This window comes from Tiliqua scincoides, chromosome 2 (assembly GCF_035046505.1).
Source record: "Tiliqua scincoides isolate rTilSci1 chromosome 2, rTilSci1.hap2, whole genome shotgun sequence".
Classification (NCBI taxonomy): Eukaryota; Metazoa; Chordata; class Lepidosauria; order Squamata; family Scincidae; genus Tiliqua; species Tiliqua scincoides.
The window spans coordinates 150,133,607-150,145,852 of record NC_089822.1 but is presented as its reverse complement, the minus strand read 5'-3'; the positions used below and the strand labels follow the sequence as shown (position 1 = coordinate 150,145,852).

The 12,246-nt window shown below is 46.2% G+C and overlaps 1 protein-coding gene across 1 annotated transcript in view; it reads left to right on the top strand.

Moving 5' to 3' along the window:
* Positions 1 to 12,246, top strand: part of BAIAP2 (BAR/IMD domain containing adaptor protein 2) — a 186,408-nt gene that overhangs the window by 26,580 nt on the left and 147,582 nt on the right. The window lies entirely within an intron of this gene.

The following is a 12,246-nucleotide window of genomic DNA, read 5'->3' as shown; positions in this document are numbered from 1 at the left end:
ACCACCAGGTCACCTGGAGGGGGAAAGAAACAGCTGGCCTGAACAGTGGCATACGTCAGCCATCTGCTGCCTAGGGTCACAGAAAATTTTGGTGCTCCCCATATGCTGAAATTTAATTGATTGATTGATTGATTGATTAATTAATTAAGAGAATAAAAATCACAATACTGATGAGTCTAAAAATTATTCCTTTTCAGTACCCTTTCAAAATGTAATAAAGAATTTAAAATATCATTAATTAAGGGCACAATCCTCACCAACCTTCCAGCAGTGACCTAATCACAATGCAGTACAATGTAAGGTAACAAACAGGCCCTTATCTAGAGAAGGCCCCCTTGACTGCCTTCCCACTGCAGGATGCAGTGCACACCACATTGGCACAGCTATGTCAGTGCTGGAAAGTTGGTTAGAATCGAACCTTAAAATGTTGAACTTTTCATTTAAAAATATATTATTAATATACAGTAATATATAATTAATGCCCCCCTCAAACACCAGCCAAATGTCATCCCATGCAAGGTTCGGCAGGCTTGCCGACGTCAAAGCAGACGTCAGCAATATTGTAAACAGGCTCAGGTTTCAGGCCAACATGTGTCCAGAAATAATAATAATAATAATTTTATTTTTACCCCACCTTTCTCCCCGAAGGGACTCAAGGCGGCTTACAACATATTAAAAACATAATTTAAAAACAAATAAAAACATATTAACACATAATAAAAAACAGCAGTCAGAATAAAAACTAGGTATAAAGAGCATAGAGCAGCAGCAAGTCATAAAAGAATCAGGCCTGTAAAAAATATTAAAAGATGTTAAAAAGATGTTAAAAGGCCGAGAACTCAGAAGGCTTGTTTAAACAGAAGGGTCTTCAGGCCTCGCCGAAAGGTCTCAAGAGAGGGAGCCATTCTTAAGTCAAGGGGAAGGGAGTCTTAGAGCCCAGTATTCTATGGCGCCGCTGCATCACTGGAACTCTCATTCAGCCATACAACATGCTTTTTGGTCACTGTAAAATGTGATGCGTCATAGAGCACAGCCTGGCTGCCGCTTCAACAGTGAGCAGTGGTGTTCAGGCAACAATGTTCTCCATGGGAGGAGCCCCGTCACCAGTAAGTTGGCACAAAGGGCAAGCAGGGGGCAGAATGGGGTGGGACTGAGGAGGGGAGTGAGACAGAGGGTGTGCATGTCAAAGCTGGGAAGGTGGTTATTGGTAGCAGCAGGTCCAGCAATATCCTATCTCCATTCCGGGCCTTGATCCACCTACATGGACCCATGCAAACTTGCTCCTGCAAAATTGCTGGCACAGGTCTGAGCAGACTCACTGGGGAAGTGGAAACTTAATCCAAGACACTTAATTCCCTTACCTTGAAGAGGCCTCCATGACAGTATCCCCCACAGGATGCAGTGCAAGCTCCAGTGGTGTGGCTGCATCAGTGGGGGTGGGGTGGGGGTGGGATTAATAGGATTAGGCTGTTAATTTATGGAGCTTTCAAAATGCTAATTGGTCTGTGATCTGATTCTGAATACATGCCAAACCATTCACAAAGGAACAAGTTTCATGTGGGTATTGGCCATTAGGTGGCTGGGGGGGAAGGTGCCTTGTGGTCAGGATTGGCCCATCCATGAGGCCAACTGAAGCAGTAGCTTCAGACAGGAGATGGGTGAGGGGTGCTCTTCTCTGTCCACCTTCTTGCCTCCACCACTCCTCCTCCTTCCACACCCTGCCTTGGAAGAGGAGGACACGGGAAGAAAGAATGGAAAGAGAGGAGAGTGCTGAGCTAGAACATTGAAGAGTAGGAGGAACAGAGGCTGGCACATTATCCAGTAAGGGGGGCCACATTTGGCATGCCGCCTGGGACATCAGGAGGTCTTGGGCTGGCCCTGCTTGTTGTTGTTGAAGAAAACCAAATTGCACTTGGTTATGTGAATGCTAAGTTGTTTTGAAAAATTGTTGTTTTCACCCAAGGGCACACAGGAAGTATCTAATAGGTTGGATTTGGGGAGCAATGACTCTTGGTGCCAGTATTAAGAGCCAATTTATCTGTGAATCAGCTCCGATATGCTTGATTATCCAGAAAGCTCCCACAAGTCTTCTTGAATGAATAGTGTAATGGCAATAGAGAAGGTTACCCAAAAGGCACTGGCAGCAGAGATGTCTGTATCCCCTCTTGAAGTTGCTTCTTTAAATGCCTCGCAATAACAGCAGCTACTACTGCTAGTGCTACTTCTACTACTACTACTACTGTTCTCAAAACAGAAGAGATGAAAGGTGAAGAGGTATGGAAAATGTCCTTCAGTTATGGAGAGCCAGCCCTGAAAATGCACCCAAACAACAGCACTGCCTATAGTTTAATTTACTGCCATAGTTGATAAATGGGATGGAAGGGGAAAAGCTACCTCAAATTAGGTAGCTTTTCCACCAAAGTAGAAACATTAGGTAGCACTTCCACCAAAGAGCATATGGATGTTCTTCAGCTGTCATGTTTATTTTTATTTTTTATAACTGGACGACCTACACTAATTCTAGTTACACTGAACATGGGAAAAGGCACAGACTCCATGAGGTTGTTTGGTGCCAGTGTACCTGACAGGACCAGATATTGGAAGATCCAGTTACATGTCATGGGTTCTAATAAAATTGTCTTAGGTAGTAAAATGAAAATGAAGGGGGGAAAAAACCAGATCAAGATGAATGTAGAGACTTTTGAACTGTTCCAAAATGGACTAAAGAAACTGTCTCTTAGGGCACCCTTTTCCTGCAGTTTATCTGTTCATAAATTGAAGCAGTGGCATCACTAGGGGGCTGCAGGGGGTGCGGGCCGCACCGGGTGACACGCAAGAGGGGGGTGACACGCACTGGGAGGGTGACGTGCTAAAAATCATGGTGGTTAGGAGTAATACCATCATGTTATATACCGTTGGATGCGAAATTTCGAGCAGAATGCAATGCAAAAAACGGGAGTGAAATATAACGTTATTGGCAAAAAAACAGAAAACAAAAAATGCATGTAGCCTAATGGAAAGAGAAACCAAGGGGTATCGCGCATTTACTCGTGAGTAGGTGAACATGCTTTAGTCCATTGGAAAGGGCAGGCTGAGAGGAATCTAACACCAGAATGGTCCTGATCCAATGAATGTAGCCCCCCAAAAACACCTGGGAAGGCGGTCCCTCCTTCCAAGCTTGCAAATTTATTGAGCCCTAAGGAAAACAAAACTAAGCCACGTGGTCAGTTTACTCGCGAGTAAGCAAATGTGCCTTGGCTCCTGGGCAGGTCAGGCAAAGGGAAATGTGAGGCCACCAGAATGGTCCTGATTTGATGCAACCGGAGCTCAACAAATGCTCCAGAAGGCAGCCCCCCCCTAAAAAAGAACAAAACAGGCTTGACAGGGTCAGGTGACTGTTTTAGGCTGCAGTCCTATCCACACCTTCCTGGGAGTAAGCCCCACTGACTATAATGGGACTTACTTTTGAGTAGACAGGCATAGGATTTGGCTCTCAGGCTTGCAAAGCCAGGTGGGTCCTGATAGTGATATGCTTGAAATATAAGAACTTAAATTGAACTGGGTACTGGGTAGGAGTGAAAATCTTAATGATTCTTTTTGAGGGGGTGTTATTGCAGGCAGGCTACAGAGAAAATTCACTTGTTGGAACAGGGCTGGCTTCCCCTTATTTATTGATTTTACTTTAATTTATTTATAATTATTTATTTTAATTTGCTTTATGAGGGGTCCTGGACAGATTGTCATTCTAAGAAGTGGGTCCCAGTGCTAAATGTTTGAGAACTGCTCCAATAAGGTGTTGGTAAGTTGACACCCTGGGGGGAGGTGACCACTAGTGACTAAAATCACTAAAATCAGAGTTTGGAGGAATAATACCATCGTGTTATATATCAATCAATGTGTACTTTCATGCAGAATGCAATGAAACAAACTACGTTGAAATATCTTTATTTTATCAAAAGGTACAGCCAAAAAACCAGTGGGGGCGGGGTGATGGTAGATCACCACACCCACCACCTGGAGCATTGCCCCACCCACTGCAGGGGGGTGACGCATTGGCCTCCCGCACCGGGTGACGCGAACCCTAGTGATGCCACTGAATTGAAGGAATGTGAATAATGTTTATAGATTACTTCAGATTTACCCTGACAAGAAAACTGACTCTTTCTCAACTCTCTGATAGAACAAGGGCTCCTTGGGAAACTTTCTCAGAAATGACTTATAAAAAAGCTTAGCAATAATGGGTTAAAAGGACAGGTCCTCTTACAGATGAGCAACTGGCTGAAAGATAGGAAGCAAATTAGGTTATAGGAATAAATGAACAGTTTTTACATTGGAGAGAAGGAAATGGGAGATTTCCAGAGGGACTGATGCTGTTTAGTAACTCATTCATTCATGACTCATTAACTGGTAGTGGTGTGTGTAACAGCAAGTGGCACCTGGTACTTCAGTGCTTTGCCATCCTATGGATAACTAGAGGCACCACTTAGGAAGGGCACCTTTCCTCAGAATGTTGGGTTTTGAATTAAAATGGGTGACCTCTGGGCAGAATTCACTCCCTTCAGAAATTAAACACTGCACACACTACAATGGGAGAAAGCACAAGTATCACAATCATACCACCACCACATCTTTTGCTATTTTTCTCTCTCATTTGTGCATGATTGGCAACCTTGTCCCAATGCAGAGCTATAGACATCAGCACACCACAATAGTTCTGCTGCATGTAGATTTGTTACAACACAAATGTATCACTCTTGCACACATTTATCCTAAAAAGGCAAGAACAAACACAGCAACTTGCTGTCACCCTGTTTTTTCCCCTTTGATTATTTCCAGGGACGTTTCAGGGACTTGATGTATGCAGCTTTTTTTGCAGTTTAATCTTTGATTTATCTTTGATATATCTAAGAGCAGGACTTTGAAACTTGTTTTGAATCTTGTTCCTCTTGCTGAGATCTCTCCCTTTGCCATTCTTATTGAAACCTGAAATGGTGTCTGTGCAGATAATGTGTTGTGGGGATTGGGGAGGCAGTGTCCTAACTTGGACAAGTCCCTGTAGATGCTGTGTAGCAGATCAGCTGTGAGGCGGTCCTATTGCCGGCAAGGTGGCAGGCAGCACCTTGGCTGACCCACAGATACTAAGTTTTATTCCCAAGTTCAGTAAGTACCCCTGCACTGTGAAACCCAGCAGTCCTGTGAAATATTGGCCAGGTAGCAAATTTAGAGCCCAATCCTGAGCTCTGCGTGCCGGCTTACCGCCAGTGTGTACTGTTGCAAATGGGTTGTAAGGCAAGTTTGCAAGCCCTAACGCCGGGCGAGCACCTGTGCTAGCCCAGCGCTGGCCAGTGCTGGGCTAGCACCGGGCAGGTGCCCAGTATCTGCAGCTTGACGGTCACACGGACCACTGAGCAGCGGAGAGGAAAGCATGGGCATGGGGGGAGGCGGGGAGGAGGCGTTCCAGGGAGGGGGGAGGCAGGCGGAGAGCAGGGAGAGGGCAGGGGGAGTCGTGCTGGGGGGGTGGAGCGGGGAGGGAGGGAGAGGGACTGGTGGAGCTTTGCTCCACCAGATCCAAAGCCTCTGCATCAGGTTCACCACCTGACACAGACACTTTTACCATTGCGAGGCTACTCCCTTTACCCAGAGGAAGGGGATGAAAGTCCCCTTCTCCAGAGGTGCCTCCCACGGCTGCCTTGGATGCTCAGGATGTGGCGGCAGCCGTTTTTGGTGCCGCCACAGCTGTGCAATCCAGGCAGCTCAGGATTGGGCTCTTAATTTTGATCAGCCTTTGATCTGATGCAGCCAGGTCATACTTAGATTCTTAAGGATGGGCTAATCATTCTGTCATCTCAGAGTGATTCTTTTCAGAGTGGCTGGTGTCATTTTGGGTTGTTTTTTGGGGGGGAGGGGGGAGGATTGTGACCCCTTTTGAAACAGCAAGCCCTTTGAAAAAAATGTGTAAATCATGAGTGTATTATCTGGGTTTTTCTTGCAACCCCTTCCTTGGCTCACCAGCACCAAAGTCTACCAGCCAGTACTGGAAGGGGCAGTGTTGTTCTATTTAGCCACTATTGAGGACAGTACTGCAGGTATAGAAAGGGCCTGAATTGTGGAAACCTGAGTTCAGATCTCTGCCAAGTCATAAAGTTCTAGAGTCACTCACTGTCAGCCTAACCCATCTCTCTAGGTTCTTTTGAGAATAAAGAGGGATTAACTGCATGTACACCACCAAGAACCTACCTATTCTCCCCCACCCTGCTGGATTGGGAGGCTTTGGGGATAAATCCCCCTACCCCTCCAAAAGCCTCTGAAAAGGGAGAATAGGATCAATCCAGTACACACCATCACTACCAGATCCACCTTCTCCTGCAGCCTCCCTGGCTCCTGTTCTTTCTTCATCCCTGCCCCATTTCCACCTGATCCCCTCCCTACCCCCTGCACAGCCTTACCAGCAGGACAGGTCTGGTGTTGGATGGGGAGCCTCTTGTGGCAGCACTTCCAAAATGGCCACCAACAGAGAGCCCCACGCACTGTCGATGGCCATTTTGCGACAGTGGAAGTATCTTCTACTTTCAAAGAGCTACGACCAGCAGCCCCATCCAGTATAGGACTGGTCTGTAAGCTTCTTGGTGATAGAATAATATTACTTTATTATTAAGAATATTTATATACTACTTTTCAAAAAGAAATGTTTACAGAAAAGTAAACAAAGCTGTTTACAGAAAAGTCAAATAACTAAATGGATATAAAAATGCCATGCCATGTATAAATCTATATTCATTATTTCTTGATTCTGTTCTCCTGTGACTCTTGGATCTTGGTTATAGGTGGGGGGGGGGGGAATGCGGCAGATGAGAGATGAAAAGAGGCATGACAAAATCAGTCTGTTTCTCTCAACCAGAAGGTGGGGTGGTAAATTTTTAATACTGTACTGTACTACTTCCAGCTGAAGGAATGGGCTGACCTGATTGCATGCTCCTCTATATTTAAAGAACATTCCCAGAATTTAGGAAGAACTCCTGTCAGGGAGAAGATTTTAGTCTAGCTTACTTATGTGTGATAATTTTTTGAATGGAGTGGTATTCAAGTATGTAAACAACCCCACACCAAAGAGCACAAGAACATAGTAAGAGCTCTGCTGGATCAGGCCAAGGGCTCATCCAGTCCAGCTTCCTGTATCTACCTATATCTATCTGACTGTGGGCCCAATCCTATCCAACTTTTGAGCTCCGGTGTAGCCACAATGCAGCCCCCGTGGTAAGGCAACACATGTTCCCATACCTTGAGAAGGCCCCAGTGACTGCCTCTCCACTACAGGATGCAGCGCACACCCCACTGGCACAACTACACCAGCATTAGAAAATTGGATAGGATTGGGTCCTGTGCTGACTACCTGACCAGGCACAGGTTTACCACCTCAATTGCTCTTTGGGAGAAGCAAGAAAGTTGAAGATGAATTAAGTAGACTCTTGGATATAAAAGGCTGGCATGTGGGCAAGAACAGAGGCAGAAAAGCCTTTTCCATAGTTCAAAGGGTTTAGGATGGATATGAGATACAGCCAGGAGTTATGAGGCTGACTATAATAACATAAGAACAGCCCCGCTGGATCAGGCCATAGGCCCATCTAGTCCAGCTTCCTGTATCTCACAGAGGCCCACCAAATGCCCCAGGGAGCACACCAGATAACAAGAAACCTCATCCTGGTGCCCTCCCTTGCATCTGGCATTCTGACATAACCCATTTCTAAAATCAGGAGGTTGCGCATACACATCATGGCTTGTACCCCATAATGGATTTTTCCTCCAGAAACTTGTCCAATCCCCTTTTAAAGGCGTCTAGGCTAGATGCCAGCACCACATCCTGTGGCAAGGAGTTCCACAGACCGACCACACGCTGAGTAAAGAAATATTTCCTTTTGTCTGTCCTAACCCGCCCAACACTCAATTTTAGTGGATGTCCCCTGGTTCTGGTATTATGTGAGAGTGTAAAGAGCATCTCCCTATCCACTCTGTCCATCCCCTGCATAATTTTGTATGTCTCAATCATGTCCCCCCTCAGGCGTCTCTTTTCTAGGCTGAAGAGACCCAAACGCCTTAGCCTTTCCTCATAAGGAAGGTGCCCCAGCCCCGTAATCATCTCAGTCGCTCTCTTTTGCACCTTTTCCATTTCCACTATGTCTTTTTTGAGATGCGGCGACCAGAACTGGACACAATACTCCAGGTGTGGCCTTACCATAGATTTGTACAACAGCATTATAATATTAGCCGTTTTGTTCTCAATACCCTTCCTAATGATCCTAAGCATAGAATTGGCCTTCTTCACTGCCGCCGCACATTGGGTCGACACTTTCATCGACCTGTGCACCACCACCCCAAGATCTCTCTCCTGATCTGTCACTGACAGCTCAGAACCCATCAGCCTATATCTAAAGTTTTGATTTTTTGCCCTGATGTGCATGACTTTACACTTACTGACATTGAAGCGCATCTGCCCTTTTGCTGCCCATTCTGCCAGTCTGGAGAGATCTTTCTGGAGCTCCTCACAATCACTTCTGGTCTTCACCACTCGGAAAATAAAAAATAAAAGAAGGCTATGTATTTATAAGGACATTTTAGTAGCATGTAATGCAGTTGCATATTTGTAATCAATTTTTAGTTCTTCCTCATTGATGAGTTTCAAGATCTGATTGAAAGCAGCAGTCTGCATTGCCATTTGGGCTTTTATAGAACCCTGAAGACTTGTAAGAAATCCAATACACAGCCTCACCATTCAGGCACAGACACTTGTGCAGTGATAAAGCGCTTTTTTATGTACAATTGCTCTCTTTGTCTGACAGTTTTTGTGTGCATTTCAAAATGTGAATCTGTCCCAACTGATGCTGAGGTGTCTATTCTGCATTTCTATAAAGACTTCACCCATAGTGCTCACAGTGTGCAACTTATCTTGTTCACTTCATCAGGAGCTCTCACTCTGATGATGCTTTCCCCTTAAATGTCAACAGTTTCACAGCTTATTAGATAATTATTAAAGGAGGAGAGGAAGTAACATCTACAGCAATGTCTCTCCAAAGAGCAGGGGTGGTGTTAGTGAGGTGCGTGAGTGAAAAGCTAATCTGCTGGTGGGAGAAAGCGCCATGTTATGGTACTCTGATTTTTAACCCTTGGTGGGGCTACAGAGAAGCCCTCTCAGTTTGCCTACCTGCCCCTGGTTGATAAGGAGGGGTGGAGGGGAAGGACCAGGAGGTGGGGGAGACAGACAAATTGGCAGGTGAACATGGGGGAAAGCAGGTGAGTGGGATGCAGGTAGGCCAGGCAGGGGGGGGGGAGAATGAGTGAGATGAGTGAACAAGGGGGGAAGCGAGGCAAAGCCAGTGAATGCTCATCACCTTATGGGAGTGAGAGGCACTCCTTTTTCTTCCTTTAACTTACTTGGGTAGTGGACAGTGGACACCCTCCCTCATTTGCTCTGCTCTTGTGTCAAATGAACAGGAACAGAGCATGCTGGGAACTCAGCATGCTCCATTCATATTCATTCAAAACAGGAATGGCACAGAGATGAAAGGGTGCTCATAGGGAAAGGAAAGGAAGGGGGGGCTGTCTTTAGAAAGCCTGTCCCTACCCTCTTGGTGCTTCATAAGCAGCTGGGTCATGGGTGGGGAGAAGTGATCTGGAGCCATGGCAGTTCTTTTTTTCTTCCCCCAATCTTCCTCCAGCAGCACTGAAGAGAAAATGGGGCTGCCACTGCCATGATTGTCATCTAAGGGCACAATCCTAATCAGGTCTACTCAGAAGTAAGTCCTGTTTTGTTCAATGGGGCTTACTCTCAGGAAAGCGTGGTTAGGATTGCAGCCTAACATACTTTCAGTGAGCTGGATGGGGATCAGAGCATCAACTGGAGTAGCAGGCCAGAGAGGGAGATAGACAGCTGGGGTGGGGACTCATATGTTTGCCACTCCATGCAACAGTTTGCTGTTGCTTCATGGATAGGCTGGTTTTGAGGCAAAGGCATAGGGTTGGTTTCTCATGTGATGGATTCATTAATAGGGCTGCCCTACCAGTGTGGCAGGCTATGTTTTAAACTCATTCAACCACAAAAGCCTTAGTATGTTTGTTCTTACCCTTCACTTTAACTATTCATTGCCAATATCCCAGTTTCACTGTCTGTTTATTCAGCTATGCTCACTCCATCCACTCTTTATTTCCACCCCCCTTTCCAACTCTAAATATACTGTTCTTGCCTTATCTGATAAAATAATCCTTTAGTAAACCAACAAAATTGTTTGTTCTATTAGGGCTACCACCCATCACCAGAAAGAAGTGGTTTCTGAGCAAAACAGCTCCTTGTAGCTGGTGCAAATCCAAAGAGAAGGAGGGGGCAGGGAAGCTGCCGAAAGGGAAGATAGGATCTAGTGCACATCATTACCACTGGTTCCACCCCCTCCAACATCCTCCTTGGCCTCTGTTTCATTGTGCACAGTAATTATGCCAAGAGTGAAAAGCGGAATGAAGATTTTGGAAATAGAATACATGTGGAGGCGTGAATTTAAAACTGTGGTTCAATCCACCCTTACCTCCTTCTCATGTTGGCATTCCATTTAAAAATATTTGCTTATTAAGGGCATGAGAGTCAAAAGCAAAACTCCTTGTATGTATTCTGAAGGCTGTAAGGCTAAAGATTTCTGTGTGTGGCTTAGATTCCCATTCAGGTATGTGGTATAGGTGTGGGGGAGAGACTAATGTGTGTGTTGTGGCAAATCTAGGGGAGCCAGAACTATCATGATGTTCTGGTGTCTATAGCTCTGTGGTAAGGGTAGCTCTGTCCCTTATGTTGTGATTTGCTGTGTGTGCACAAATGAGAGAGAAAAAGATGTGGTGGTGGTGCGACTAAGGTAATTGTGCTTCCTCCCTGTCACAGTGTGTACCTGGGTTGCCCAATCCTGAACTGTCCGATTCCCAGGGCTGCAGCGGTGCTGAAAATGGCTGCTGTAGCATCTTGAGCACAACCTGGGCAGTGCCAGTGACTCCTCAGGAGAAGGGGACTTTCATCTCCTTTCCTTGGGTAAGGTGAGTAGCTCCACAATGGGGCTACTTGATTCTATGGCGACCCAGGGGTTGGTGTAGAATTAAGAGCCTCTGTATGTTGGGTTGGTGGCCCAAAACGGAGGCTCAGGATCCAGTGGAGTGAAGCTCCATCTGTCCTCCCTCCCTCCCTACCCATTCCCTCCCTTGGCATGCCTCCTCCCTGTCCTCTCCCCTCCCCCCCACCCTGGAACACCTCCTCCCCACCTACCTCTCAACTGCCCAGTAGTCTGCATGACTGAGGAGCAGTGGAGGTCCACTGGCGCTAGCCCAGTGCTGGACATTGTGCTGGACTGGTGCTGAGGGTCTCGCACATGCCTTATGACATGTTTGCAACAGTGCACGCTGGCGGTAAGCTGGCACACACTGTATAGAATTGGGCCCTAATTTCTAAAGGGAGGAGGCCTGGCTAGAAGTCATTTCTAACCCTAATCCCAGTATTTTGAGGAAGGCTGGTTTCATAGTGAGGGGAAAATGGACCTCACAGTTGGGGAGCTATTTTCTTAGCATTATTTCTTATACTCAGGTGGAAAGCTAGCACTGAAAAAGAACACACTTTGCTGGGTTAAGGGACATACTAAGCCCTGTTAATGTGTCAGTTGTGGTAAGGATAAAAGATGGAGGAAGGGTGGTGCGTGTGCCCAGTTCATCTACTCTGGTCTTGCCTGGGTGAGAGAGACATTGAGGAAGAGTGCTGTAGTGTATGGAGACATAAGAAGAGCCAGGCTGGATCAGGCCAAAGGTGTATCTAGTCTAGCTTCCTGTATCTCACAGTGGCCCACCAGATGCCTCAGTGAGCATGCAAGAGCACAGGAGACCTGCATCCTGGTGCCCTCCCTTGCATCTGGCATTCTGAGATAGCCTGCTTCTGAAACCAAAAGCTTGCATATACCCATCATGGCTTGTAACCTGTGATGCACTTTTCCTCAAGAAATTTGTCCCTTTTAAAGGCACCTACACCCTGCTGCAAGGAGTTCCACAGACTAATTTCACACTGGGTAAATAAATATTTTCAAGTGTCCTAACTTTCCCAACACTCAATTTTAGTGGCTGTTCCCTGGTTGTGGGGTTGTGTGAGAGGAGAAAGACCACCTCCCTATCCATTTAATGTCTCAATCATGTCCCCTCAGGTGCCTATTTAGACTGGAGCCCCCAATGCCAGAGAAGCGA